This window comes from Herpailurus yagouaroundi, unplaced genomic scaffold, assembly GCF_014898765.1.
Source record: "Herpailurus yagouaroundi ecotype Mexico unplaced genomic scaffold, PumYag 206, whole genome shotgun sequence".
In the NCBI taxonomy this organism is placed as follows: domain Eukaryota; kingdom Metazoa; phylum Chordata; class Mammalia; order Carnivora; family Felidae; genus Herpailurus; species Herpailurus yagouaroundi.
In genome coordinates this window covers 6,015,930-6,031,064 of record NW_024412437.1, presented here as the reverse complement: position 1 = coordinate 6,031,064, position 15,135 = coordinate 6,015,930, and the positions used below count along the sequence as shown (strand labels likewise).

At 40.1% G+C, this 15,135-nt stretch overlaps 1 protein-coding gene across 4 annotated transcripts in view; it reads right to left on the bottom strand.

Moving 5' to 3' along the window:
• Nucleotides 1-15,135, bottom strand: part of KCNJ16 (potassium inwardly rectifying channel subfamily J member 16) — an 85,884-nt gene that overhangs the window by 36,660 nt on the left and 34,089 nt on the right. The gene's annotated exons all lie outside the window — the stretch shown is intronic.

Below are 15,135 nucleotides of genomic sequence, written 5' to 3'. Positions count from 1 at the left end.
TTGCTTAAATAGTACAAGTGACCAGCCCTCCTACCTGCCTCAAATTACCCTCTCACCCTGGCCATTGTAGTACTTGACATGTTAATGTTATTCACTCTGCAAGCCTGGCACCTAAAAGTCTCAAATTAAACGTAAATATTACATGAGAGGGTAAAATAAGGGAGAAGTGTCTCTTCACCGAGCATGATTCAAGAGTATAGGCTAAAATCAAGCAAAGAGGGGCACTTGGGTGGCTCGGTTGGTTAAGCATCTGACTTCGGCTCAGGTCATGATCTCGTGGTCTGTGAGTTCGAGCCCCACGTCAGGCTCCGTGCTGACAGCTCAGAGGCCTGGAGCCTGCTTCGGATACTGTGTCTCCTTCTCTTTCTGCCCCTCCCCCTGCCCCACGCTCTGTCTCTCTGTCTCTCTGTCTCTGTCTCTGTCTCTCTCTCTCCCTCCCTCAAAAAAATAAACATTTAAAAAAATTTTTAAAAAGAAATAAAATCAAGCAAAGAAGTCCCTATGTGTCTCATAAAGCCCTACATGGGTAATAACAGCAAACTAAAAACCTACCAGGAGTAATAACAAAGCACTAGGCCAGTAACCAATAGCACAGATAAAATTAAAGCATCAGAAGGAGGAAGTAGGTGTGCACGCACATGCATGTGTGTGTGTGTGTGTGTGTGTGCGCGCACGTACGTTGGGGGATAGGAAAGGGTACTGCTGAGAAACAGGGCTCCAAATAAAATAATGCATATTTATAATTTGTTTACAGTGTGTCCTATCAAGGAACGAATTCTATTCTGTATCATTTCTAAGCCTAATATTTTATTCTTTGCCTCAAAGAAATACATGTTCTTTATTAGGCCTTCCTCTGCTTCCTATATTAAAGGCAGGTAACAGGTTGTTTGCAAATTTACGATTTCTAAGGCATGATGCCAATCCACAAGAAGTTAGTAAGGTATTTAGATGACAAGATAGAACAAACAGAAAATTACCGCTTAAAGTGTATTCGTATTTCAGTTTTACTTTGGTTAATAGTCAGATGAGTGGGAAAGGATCATGGATGAAGGTCAAGTAAGTAGACGAGGAAACAGGGACTCCTGGGTGGTTTAGTCAGTTAAGCGTCCAACTCTTGATTTTGGCTCAGGTCATGATCTCATGGTGTGTGGGTTCGAGCCCCATTGTCAGCTCAGAGCCTGCTTGGGATTCTCTCTCTCTCTCCCCCATCTCTCAGCCCCTCCCCCGCTCATGCTAGCTCTCTCTCTCTCAAAATAAATAAATCAGCTTAAAAAAAAAAAAGAAGAGAAAACAGAAACTACCAAGGTATAAAAGGGGGCAGGCTTCTTGTTGGTTTAATTCAAATTCATCTGGTAAGGTGTCATGCAAAGTAGATTTGGCTAGCGCTTTGAGAGAAATGCCTGGGTAAATGAGAGTCAAAGGGAAAAGATTTATGTTCTCCAGATGGAAGCAAAGAACCCAGCATTTTTGTAAAGCAAGAAAGCTGGATTCATAAAAGGGAAGTGGTGGCCGAGAACGCCAAAACATTATGTTGGGACCCAAATGGCAAAGCTTTTACCTGCCTAGCTAAGGACTCTGAATCCTGTCATTTGTTCGTTTTCTTTTTTTAGTAGCCATATGTCTCCTAAAGAATATTTCCAAACAAGGTTATGGTTACATTTCTGGCAATCGAGGCAAATAGGAATAGGTGACACTGCCATTTTTCAGGTGTTCTGCTTGAGAAATTTAGCAAAATTATGCAATATTTTGCACATTCCTGATCACCTAAGTGGATGAATCACAGTTTATTGAAGAGAGATTCTAGAATTTGACAATTCAAAATGACTGCCACAGACTCGTAGGTATCTTTAGCATATTAATACGCTAAAAGCTCCCAGTGAGTTCAGCTCAGTCTGTAAGTAGGGTTATGTACCTAAATTAGGTCCATAATTCAGCTCAGAAAGAAAAAAGACCTGGGAAAATAACCTTCAAGTGTTTTCATTAACCTCAATTACCCATATAATGTGTGCATTTTTATCCAGCCAAAGTGTAACAAAGATGATCTGTTTTCTACCAGCCAAAAGTTGGGGAGAAGGCACACAGTGTTTTTAGGTAGACTTTCCCCCTTATCTTAGAGCTTCCAAGCCTAGAATTTTCTTTCAAGGGAAAAAAGAAAAGAACAATTACCCCATTCAACTATGAAATCACTGTGATCAGCCTTTCCACCTTTCCACCGCTGACCCTTCTGACAGAAGCAGAAACAGCAGGTTCTGCCTGGCTTGAGTTGCCCTGTTTTACCAGCACAAATACTTTGGCAGGAAGGTAAGTATGTGATTAAATGCAAGGTGGAGCCTAAAAATATAAATGTCGAGCAAATGATTGAACAGCTTTTTTTTTGCGGTGCAATGAGACAGCTGAGGCTGAACCGAAGTGGCCACCACCGGTTCCCCTCCAGATGTCCTGGCCATAAACATCAGTGCATCAGGGCTAGACCCAGCGATGGGAGCAGTTATTGCGAAGGTCATGATGTGTTAGCGTATCATCTTTCGCCTTTGTCTCAAGAGTGTTGTAACTAGAGATTCTGAACAGAGTTAGTCAGAGCCCTGTGTTCTCTGTAAATACTGGAGTAACTAGCTTTTAATCTTTTTATCGACATGCAGAGTGGTAAACAGAGATACGGAAACCGTCCGAAATAATGTTACATGCACTTATAAGTCTAGTTTATAGCTAAATATTTCCCCTTCTTCGCGGCAAGTTAAGCTGATTTATTAGTGTGCCCTCTGGTTATAGACTACCCCAATTATGGAAACCCTGTGGTTTTTACACCTTAGTAACATAAGGGCTTTTTAAGTTTTTGGTTTTTGTTTTTCTCACTGTCTCCCTCAAGTTAGGAATCCCACCTTTGGGAACTAATGAGAAAATAAGCAAAAAAAAAAAAAAAAAAATATATATATATATATATATATATATATATATATATATATGGCTTTGAGTGATTGTTTCTCTTCAAACTTCAGGAACCTGGGGCACACAGAGAATTAAACTGAAGGCAGGCAGCCACTGCCCCCTTCCTGGTAGTTAAAACTCATGTACAAATTATGGAAGACTCTTAATTCCATCTAAAACCAAAAACTCAGGTGGCCAGTTGATGTGGTTTAAAGACCCCAATTTTTGTTGCAGAACACCTCCTATCTAACCCTTTCTCCCATAAACAAAGTCAAATAAATGAGACAGGGATGACCCTTCGCGTACAACATAGCACCTGGCATGTGGGAGATAGTGAACAAGTATTCTCTACTTTTGTAGGTCCAAGAAGAGGAAAAACAGGGGAATCAAGGAGAAATTGACTTAACTTGCCTATTCATACCTGTATACTCCATACGGTGACCTAAGACCAACTTTCATATATTTTGGTGAACACAGGCTGAAAAACGTTTTTCTTGAGTTTCAAAATTGCATTTATAGATTTTTTTGTTTTTAAACTGAGGGCTTTTAAATTACTGAGCCATATTTAGATATGTAAATTTTATGTAATTCCAGCCATGGGACTAAATTTGGCCATTGGACAAAGCTATCGTGACACCATTGCCACCATCACATAAACAGACAACAAATAGTAGTAGTGACAAAGTCCATGCCTCTCTGTTTTAACTGAAATTGCTAGGTAGAAAAAAAATCACTTGGCTTCATTTGGTTTCTTTTCAATGGCAGCTACTAACTAATTCGGACATAGCCAAGTTATACCATCCAGTTGACCCACAAGTTAGAAATCGTCGTCTCATCCAGGTTTAGAAAAAATGCTGCATTCAAGAAAGGTGATCGCTTCCTTTCTGTTTTCAAACAGAGGGTCGAATTTATTGAATGAGGGGGAATTAGCTCTTGCAATACAATTCAATTCCCTGGGAATGTCAACATTTCTAAAGTGCCCGTCTACTATGTGCTGGTTGACTTTCACAAGAGTCCGACATCATAGCTACCATTGACCCAAATGGAAAAAAAAAAAAAAAACAGAACTTCTATAGTGGTGATGTGCATTGGCCTAGACCACTGGTTTTCAAACCTTCATATCTATCAGAATCACCTGGAGGGTGTGTGAGGAAGAGGTATGTTGGACTCCATCCCCAGAGTTGCTTATTCAGTGGGTTTGAGGTGGAGCCTGAGCATTTGCATTTTGCACAAATTCCCAGGTGATTCTGATGCTGCTGGTCCCGGACCACACTTTGAGAGCCACTACAAGTCACACACGACAGCTTAGATTAAAACCCAGGCCTGTCTGACATTGAAATGCAAACCGATGCCACACTGAGGAGATACCTGTTATCCTATTAGGATTTCTCCAGTGCAGAGATAGAAAAGGGAAGAAGGCACTTGTATAGGAAAGAGAAATGGATCTGGAGTCAAACTCCACAGTCTGAGCTCCCCTGCCGGCCGCCCACCGGCACACCACTTAATTCACCTGATCCTTACTATTTCCATCGCTATAAGAAAAATTCTCTATTACTCCCACTGCTCTTGCAAAGGTGTTTTGAAGACACAATACGATCATTGCTGTATAAGTGTTTTCTAAGCTTTGCATGCTACCACAGTGTTGTTTTGTTATATTCATTAGGAATAAAATAAAATCAAAAAAAGAATAAAGATGAACGAAACAAGAAAGACAAAAACATGCCAGTGAATGATCTGGTCTTCGGTTTAAAAGCTGAGACTACGTAAAAGGAAGTGCCAAACACAACAAAGAAGTTTATTAGAAACTTCAGGAGTTCAGTGATCTTTGAGATGAAGGCACGAACAGTTTTAAGGGTAGGGCAGCTATTAAATTTTCTCTAATAGTCTTTTTTTCAACTTAAAAAGTAAACATCCTAGTTCTTCACACGACAGTCTTAAGATGAATACTAAAAATGATTAATAAGTAATGTAATTATTAATCATTTTCTTGTTATATCAGTATACTATGTTATTTGATTCTTAATAGTGGGTGCAATTATTTTTGACTAGTACAAGTTTATGTTAACAGCCTTCTTAGGATGTGTGGTTTTCTTCCTTTCATAGAATACTGAAAACATTTTATTTTTAAAAATACAATTTGATTATGTTGATGGTTGGCTTCTGATGCTCTTTCTGAAAATACACATTTGATTTCATTTGTAATACATAGCCGAACCAAGTGAAATACAGGATTTACTATTCAGTAAATGATAAACACAAGATGGCTTCATCACTGTTAATCTTTACTGAGGAATTTTAATACAAGAGTAATAACTGAGACTGTTTCTTCCTTCTCCATGAAAACTCTCATTGTAAATATTTGCATACCAAGAGCAGTAATTTCTAACAAAGTTAATATTTACAAGCACAAAGAAAAAGGGGCCATTTTATATTGGATTAATTAAGGAGAAACTTTTTACTCTAAGCTGATAAATCTCTCAAGACCCACCAGGATCTACTTTTATCTACATCTTTACCCTCAAGCAAATGGCTTATTTGATCTTAGCTCAATATTCGTTATTAAAGCCAACAGACTTTCATATGTCATTAGGGCCATTAAGAATGGCTGCATTTTCTCCCATCAATGAAATACTGTTTTCCTTAGATTGTATATTATCCTTGCTCAATGAAATGAAATCCTTATTGATTTATGGTGCTAAAGTTCTGTTTGTGTTTATTAGCTTTTGATGAAAATGACAAATCCCTCTATTGGTGTGGGTAGGGTTTTGCCCGTTAAATAGAGTACAGATATCTTCTGTTCTGTTTCTGATTTGCTTCTTTTTATTCTTTAAATGCCTTGACAGAGAAAGAAGAGTTTAATGCCTAGCATGCAAAATGGAATATTTCAATCAATAATTAGGGAGTAGAGAATGGGGTCTCATTGGTAGGGTTTGATTTTATTTTGTCATCTCAAGGTCTGAGCATTTCTCAGGCTTTCCTTCTGTGTTGTGTACAGAGGTTTCTTGAATGCTGGGGGTATCCTCCAAAGTATGTATTAATATAATTTAGCATTCCTAATAATCACACAGCTATGAATTTATGGAAAATTGAGGTTCTTTAAAGGGCACAGATCAGTAGTAAAAACAGATACCGGGGAGAAAGACTGCCTGGTCCAAAATCGGCTTTGCCATTTACTAGTTATGAGATCTTGGAAACACTACATGGCCTCTCAGTGACCCTGTTTTCTTATATGTAAAAATGAAGTTTATCATGGGGATGGAAGATTAATATCTGTGAAGCACTTACTATGGTGCATAGCATATCATCTTTCAATAAAAATCAACCAGTATATTGAAAATATTATTTCTGCAGTAAAGTAACACATGTTCCTGTTATCGGCAGGAGAAACATCTCATACATTTCCCCATGTGGTCTCCTATCATTTGTAAAAGATTCAGCAAAAATGCCTTCTACTCCTAACTCTGGTAACAGAACGTTTGGGTTGTGGAAACAATGCCGCCACCTCATCATTGTGACACAATCTTTGAGATACAGTGAAAATGTGAAGTCCCTGAAATATACAAAATCTGCCTATCTAGACAGCATCAAAGAAAGAGAAAATGAGGCAAAAGACAAAGTTGAGAGGGTGAGTCAACCATACTCTAGTAAAGAGAGAGCAGGGACAATCTTCACACGATGGTGCTGATTAAAAAGCAGTTTTCATGGGCACCTGGTTAAGTGTCTGTGTGACTCTTGGCTTTGGCTCAAATCACGATCTCACAGTTGGTGGAGTTTGAGCCCCGTGTCCTGCTCGGACAGTTCCACCGACAGCACAGAGAATCCTGCTTGGGATTCTCTGTCTCCCTCTCTCTCTCTGCCCTGCTTCAGCTCGTGTGTGGGTGCGTTAACCCCACCCCTCAGAAAGAAATAAACTTTAAATAAATAAATAAATAAATAAATAAATAAATAAATAAATAAAAAGTAGTTACCATAGTACAGTTTTGGCATAACATTTTGAGGTTATTTCCAAACTTCAATGCTTGTTTAAAAATTAATAGTAAACGAATTTTGCTATGGGTTTTTCATGTGTCCCATTTTCTCAGCTTAAAAGGAGGATTAGTTATGCTGAATCAGGACACACTTTGTCTCTGTGGGGAAATGGTTGGTGACTTAAATGAACAGGTATCATCTCATGAATGAAAGGGTTTGGGTTAGTGTAGAGATTTGGTTGCTATCCATTCAGCACCACTACACCTACTTAAGTGAAATAAGGCAAAGACCAGGGGATCTAAATTTACTAAGGTATCTAGAATGAACTTATTCCCAGTGTTTACTTTTAAAAGTAGAGGAAATCTAACATCACACAGCCCAAGCGAGACTCGGAAAGCCACTAAACATTTAGCACTTCCAAAGCTTGTTCATGTGCATTAATCTCACTTTTTGCTTGCAAAAGAGGCAAAGCAGTTCTGTTATAACACCCACCAGCATTAATTAAGACTCTCTTCCATCACACAGTTAGCTATTTGGAGGCTGGAACTACATCTCAATCATTTAATTTAGGTTCTGAAGGGCAGGTGTCAGAGGCGGTAGGTTTGGATTGTATTAGTTTAGTGAAACTGGGACTACATGTTCCAGAATTCCATTTCCTTTATACTTCCGGATTAGCCTGGAGCCTGGAAGATATTTTGCATGAGATCTGTGAGGTGGAAGGAAACCAAGAGCCATGTTCTTTTTCCATCAGAAGGTTGGCATAGGGCATGAGGTACTGTGGGTGCTCACACAGGTTGTCACTGATCTGCCAGCTCATGTTATTGGCAGGGGACAGCAGATCATCCCCAAATTTCTGGAACTCTCTTCCTTCAGTTTCTATAGCTTCATGTTACATGAGAGAGGGTACCAGCTTCTCTTGCTGGCCACCCTCATTTTCTCATCGGAGGCTCACATGCTGAGAGATGGATGTGAGCTCCATTTCATCCTGGTGGCTCCCAGCTAATTTTCACTGCTTCTCGTTTGTCTTCCTTTACTTCATAATGCATCTGTCTTTCTAACTGCCTGCCTCATGGCTTCAGGCTCCAGCATCAGATAAATACACACACACACACACACACACACACACACACACACACACAGACACACTTAATAGGCTCAATTATCAGGGTTTGATTACAGAAGCAGAACCACTAGGAAAATTTGTATTTATTTTATAGATGAGGAAGCTGATGATACAGAATTAATTACTGGCAAGTAATTATGGGGAGACTGAAGACTTCCAGTGTTGAGCCCAATGTACCACTGCACCATAATGTCTCTTTAGTCTATCTACTCAACCCCTGGTATGTAGGGTGAATTCCCAATACCATCTTAAGCTCATCATTAAGATGTGAAAAGAAATTCTGACCACCTACTCCATAAATAGAGTGACACTAAGTTAACATCCATGCAATTTAGAACAATAAAGAACAGGAAATGGACAACTTCGGAAGACAGAACTCTGTTAAGCAGTTACCAAGTTCTATGGGTTAGAGACCGTTCCCTTTATCGAAAAAATCTACCTTGCATCCAAACCAAAGACTTCTCTATAAGGGAGAAAAACATCACTAATTAGTTTGTCCGCCCTCCTCTCTGTTCTCCACATTCCCTATTAAATCCTGCCCCTTTCCTAGAATCAGTCCCAGGTAATAGGGAGCTAGTTCAGTCTTAGGACTATAGTCCTGAGTGATTTGGGGGAGAAGGGTGGACCCTATAAATATCCTTCGCATGCAAGCTACTACCTAGGTCATACATACCCACTTTTTATTCCATTTATTTCCGCTCTGCCTTCACCCTCACCTGAAAACTCTATGTGCCAACCACAGAACGTCTCACATTCTTCCAAACATGTCAGGTTCTTTATAAATCAAGCAGACATTTCTTCTTTCAGCTAAAACACATACATTACATGCACCATAAAGCTTCTCTCAATTCCCCAGGCACAGTTGATTTTTCTGCCTGTGTCTTTTTTGCTAGGTTTTGACTTTACCATTGGCAACCAACTGATAGGTCTATCTTTATATACCCAGTGCCCAGTGGAATGAGCACTGCACGCTAACTTAGAAGAATGGAGGTGCCATTTGTTCAGTTCAAGACACCAAAGTGTAACAGATGACAACATTCTGCCCATTGAATGGCAACGGGGTTACCAAATGCTATTATTTTGATGCCTAAAATAACCATCCACAATACGGTACTAATGATATGGCGATTACCATGGTATTCATTTGTGTATAATTAAGAGAGTCTCTTACTTTTCTCACGCACACAAAAAGAAGCATGGTGACTCTGAACAGCTAATGTCTACAGGACACAACCTGGACTTCCACTCGACGCCTCGCTCTGCTCAGGCTGTACTCCTGTGCCTCCGCTGCACAAGCTCCTCCAACAGATCACAGCCAAATTTCACGCACAAATGGAGAAATGATGCCCACTGTCTACACCAGCAAAGAACAGGAATGATTTGATGCAGTTGTGCAGGAGACGCACACACAAAACAATCTTTCTACAGCAATATAATGCATGGAAACCTTGTCCGGATTTCCATCATACTTAACTCCTGTGAGTGTAAAACACAGTACATTCCGCCTCTGTTTGGTTTTGTTCAGGTCTGCTTGTTTGTGATTTTGCTTTGCTTAGTTTTAGTTCTCTGAAAGTTCTTTTTTAGCTTTTCAACTCCTAATGCAAATGGTGCGATCTTATCATCAGCTCAATATTGTTATCGAATACAGCCAAATAAAACGTTAGTCATGAGGAAATAAAACCACCTTCTGTTTCGACAAAGCCTAAATTTAAATACGTGTAACGTTTCTCCAATTAGTCACACCACTTTCTCCTTGAGTGTTCTCTAACCACCCACAAGTTGGCTCAATTCTGACCTAAACAAAAGCCAAGTTAAGCATACGAAAGGAACATGTTTCTTGCTGCGACAATCCTGCTGTATGGCTCATAGTCTTTAATATTCTGGCACCTTCTCAATGGTAGTTGCCAGGCCAGGGAAGGATTTTACTGAACCATCTATAAATAGAACTCAGTAGTACATTACCAGAGCACTAGAAGGTCAGTTAATAACCTAATATCTCGTCAATGATGTTTGAGCGTGTCATTCAGATACGTGCTAGTCGGCACGAGCTATTCAGCTCTTGTACAGCAGAATTGATATGCCGGCTTCTCCCTAGGAGAGCCCTGGATCAGAGATCTACTGAAAAATTTTTGCGGCCCAGCCACTACGCTAGGTGCCTTGTTTTGTGAGGTTATTTTGGATTATTTTCCCAGAGTAGACACAGAATGTCCTGAACTACCCATTGTTTGGAAAAGTCTCACATGAGATGCGAAGAGCACATAGTTGTGAAAAGACTGGCCAAGTTTGTGGGTGAGTAGATATTTTTCTGGGGCAGAGCCAACTAACTAATCGAGTAGTAACCTAACCCAAGAATTTGGTCTCACAAAAAATCATCCTTTAATAGTGCTTCTCAAAAATTTTCCATTAAAAGAAAAACCTGAAAAAAAACCATAAGAGAAACGAGTATGTTCCCCTTATCCCTACCCCAAATCCTAGGGGATCTGAGAATATAATACAAAAGATTGAGCTCAAGCTCACAATGTTCTGGTCTTATTATTTTTCTTCAAAATCTATGCTAGTTTTCAATACGGATATAAATCTCAGAATAACCTCAATTACAAAAATAATTAAACTGCTTATCAGTTAAATTATTTAATTCCTCTGGTTCTCCTTCGAAATTCTTGAGTTAACCTAATGCTTCTAAAAAGTACGCCACGTTTACCTTGTGGCTTCTCCATAGTTCCTGGCACATCATTACTACTATGAACATAGTCATTTGGAAATAGGACTCAGACACATGAAAAATAAACTGCATGAAAATACAGGAGAGAATATATAATAGTTGGAAAGTATGGTGTAGACTGTGAAGTCAATTGAAGAAGAGACAATGCCATCGGAAGGACAGACAAGGGATGTCTTTTAAAGTAACTTATTCTTTGCCTCCATTGAGAGAAATTACTTTGTCTTTGACCAAACTGCGTGTTAAAAAGCTGCAGCACTGAAAATACTGCATGAAATTAATGGATACTTCTATAACCAAATGATGGCGTTTTTAGGCATATCTATTCTTTGAAATTTAAAATGGAGTAACTAACAAAGTCTGGTTCTTAATCTTTTTACAGAAACTGAAGCTTCAAACTCTCATAATGCCTGTATGACAAAATACAATCCGGGTGAAAATGCTCTATGTCACTTTGAAGGTTAATTTTCTACATCAGCATGGCTAAGTTATGGTGTCAAGTTGTTTGGCCAATCGTCACTCCGGATGTTTTTGTGAAGATATTTGTTAGATGTGATTAGCACTTACAATAAGTAGACTTTCAGCAAAGCACACGACCCTCCAAAATACGTGTGGCCCACATCCAAGCAGTGGAAAGGATTAAGAGTAAAATTTGAGGCTTCCCAGAGGAGAAGCAATTCTACCTCAAGACTGCAATATAAGAAACTGTGTCTAAATTGCCTGCCCACTGGTTTAACCTGCACATTTTGGACTCAGGACTACAATATCAACTCTTGCCTTCATTTCCAACCTGTCCCCTAACCTGCAGATTTCAGACTTGCCAGCCCTCCCGGTCACATGACCCACTCTTTAGAGTAAGTCTCTTTTTCTCTCTCGCCTGCTTTGTATACCCTATTGGTTCTGTTTTTCTGGAGAACCCTGACTAATACAGTTACCAAACTTAGGGAAAGGAAGATGACAAATGTAAGGCAATGAAAAAGTTTGATGTGCTAATCCTATCGTATTTTATCATGGTACTAGGCCACTGAATTGCCCTTAATTATGTACAGACCTGCCTTTTTCTGCCAGGCTGAGGGCAGGGACCAAGGTTTTGTTATCTTTGTATCCAGACTGAATAAAAGATTATTGATTGCATGTGAACATGGTTCTAATTTAAAAGGGAATATAGTGAAAACTTAAAAGTCACCATAATAAAATACGCTTTGGGTCCCAGGTAACTAGAAAAAGTTGCATTTCAAAGGGAAAAGCCTCTTTAAAATGCTATGCACATTTTGTGTCTGAATCCTTGATTTCAGAGTAGAAAACCCTGGAGGAAAACAGTTGATCCCATCTTTTTTGTGCAAGAGCGGCTATAAGAAAAATTAAGTCATCCGCTCCTTACATTTAATAACCACAAAGTCCAGGGTACACGCGGCCTAAAGAATAAAGGTGAGAATTCTCCTCCAAGTCCACTGAGGCTAGCCAGCTAAGATAGCAGGATGCAACTGTCTCTACATAGGAATGTTTCAGTGTGATGCCTTTCAGAGAGTAGACAAGCCTGAGTTCTTGGGCCTAGAAACCATGAACAAAAATAACTGATCTGAGTTTATTTCAATGCTAATAGATGCTGTGGATGAAATGTGTGTGTCCTATCAAAACCCATACATCGAATCCTAATCCCTAATGTGATGGTATTAGGAGGTAGAGCTTTGGGGGAGGTGATTAGGTCATAAGGGTGAAGCTCTCATGAATGGGATCAGTGCCCTTACGAAAGAGACCCCAGAAAGCTCTCTTGCCTCCTCTGCCATGTGAGGATCCAGTGAGAGGATGGCCCTCCATGAACCAGAAAATGGGTCTCACCAGACACTGACTATGCTGGCACCTTGATACTAAACTTCCAGCCTCCAGGGCTGTGAGAAATAAATGTTTGTTGCTTAAGCTGCCAAATCTGTAGTATTTTTTTTTTTTGGTAGTATTTTTGATACAGCAGCCAGATTCGATTAAGACAAAATGCATCTCAGAAGTACTGTCTGTTTAGAGCCCTTATTCCCATGGTTCCAACAAAGGAACCATTTGAAGATGCTAAGACTGATGGATGGCCTATGGTCATTATTTGCTAAAATCTAAGAGAAGAGCACATCCTAATCAGGGGAGAGGCATTTGGAGAAAGCCTTCGATACTGTTTTCTGCCCAAGAAAAGTCCTTTTGCTTTGGAGCCCGCTGTCTATTGGCAACAGCTGGGATGGGCCAACGAAGGCGTGGTTTCTGTCGTGATGAGACTGAACGTTTCTTACAAGTCTCATTTGGTGAGCAGGTCTTTGGCCTCAGCACAGTCTTCATGTGAAGATACCTTTTCAGGGGCGCCTGGGTGGCTCAGTTGGCTGGGCATCTGACTTCGGCCCAGGTCATAATCTCACGGGTTGTGAGTTCGAGCCCCACATCAGATTCTGTGCTGACAGTTCTGTGCTTCTGATTCTGTGTCCCTCTCTCGCTCTGCCCCTCCCCTGCTCTCTCTCTTTCTCTCTCAAGAATAAATAAACATTCAAAAAAATTAAAAAAAAAAAGATACCTTTTCATTATTCCATTGGTCAAACTAGAGGGGCCACGTCTTCATTTACCCTCATCCCCACTTGTGTATTTTCTTCATCCACATCACCTGCCTACCATCTACAATACTCTTCCTCACTGTCTTTATAGCTATTAAAATTTACACCTCCCCCTGCTCTTTTATAACATCTCAAAACACCATCTCTTGACACACTTAGCTTGCAGAATCCTCTCCATTTTGGAAAAAAATTCTGGCACATCTCCATGACCTCATCTACTACTACCCTTCCCCTTGCAACTTTGCTTCAGCCATGCTGGTCTCCTTGCCATCTCTCAGACATGCCAGGCACACTCGGAGTCTTGCACTGGCTCTTCCATTTACCTGAATTGCTCTTCTCCAAGGTATCCATATTGCTCACTTTCTCACCACCTCCAGGTGTTTGATCAAATATCACCTACTTGGTGAAGTTCTCCTTGACACTTGTATTTAAAAATGCAAACCTGTGATAGGCAGGTTTGAAGATGGCTCCCTATGATCCCTGCCTCCTGGAGTTCATGTTCTTGTGAAATCCCCTCCCCCTGAGTGTTGGCTGGAATAAGTGACTCACTTCTAATAAATAGAATTTGGCCAAACCGAAGGGATGTCACTTTCAAGATTAGGTTTGAAAAAGACTCTGTCTCTGTCTTGTTTACTTGCTGCTTGCTCTAATGGAAACCAGCTGCCATGTTTTGGATATTTTATGGAGAGGCCCACATGGCAAGGAACTCAGGAAGGACTCTCGCCAACAACTGGTGGAGAACGGAGGCCCCCCCCTTCCAACTCCCCCAAAAGAACCAATCCTGCCAAGTACCATGTGATTGAGCTTGGAAGAGAATCTTCCCCCATGCAAGGCTTGAGATGGTTAGTCCCAATAGACACTTTGACTGCAGCATGTGTTCCAGAGGACCCAGATCAACCTGGATCCCTGACCTAGAAAGTTGGGAGATGACAAATGATTGTTGCTCTGAGACACAGTTGTGGGGAAATTTGTTACACGGCAATAGATAACGAATACAATATTCTCACTCCTCCACCATCGTTCCCCAGTAATTCCTTCATCCATCATGTTTTCCTCTGTACTGCTTATCGTCACTAACATGATTTTAATTTTACTTATCGATAGTCTTCCCCAACATCTACTAAAATGTGAGATTCATAAAGGTAGGAATTTTTGTGTTTTTCTTTTCATCAGTATGTCCTTTTCATCAATATATGTGTAATCAATGCCTGGCACAGAGTAGTCAGTCAATACATTTTTGTTGACTGCATGACCTATTATGCATTGACAAATCATCTGTTTTTCCTCCTTCACTTGTCTTAAATTCCCAAAGAAAGTGGTTTCACTGCAATAAACAATCTCCCACGCAACGCTTAGGCTTTAGGACTGTTTTGTCACTTACTAAATATTTGCTGAGAGAATCAATCAATGAATAAATCAGAGAAAAACACCTCTTCCTAAGTGTAGCACTAAGCAAATCAGGGAAATGACAGGATGACCCATCAACTCGATGTCAGTGTCTCACAGGGGCTAAGAGGTTCAGACTATGATGGTAGAAAAAAGAGAAGAAAAGAAAAAGAGAGAGGGAGAATTCCGGAATTTCCTTTTCCACAAACAAAACGCAGGTCACTGCCCTCCAAAGAAAATTAACTTATTTCCTTCCCATTATCCCCCCAAAAAGAAAAACAATTTACTCGTGGAAAAAGCAGATAAAATTTCCTCCATTCTGGAAGAACTGTTTTTACCAATGTGACGTTATTTTGTGTGCCTAGAAAAGAAGAGCAGTGCCAGGCACCTCTTTATAAAAAGAATCACGGTAGATTCTTAAGGGCTAA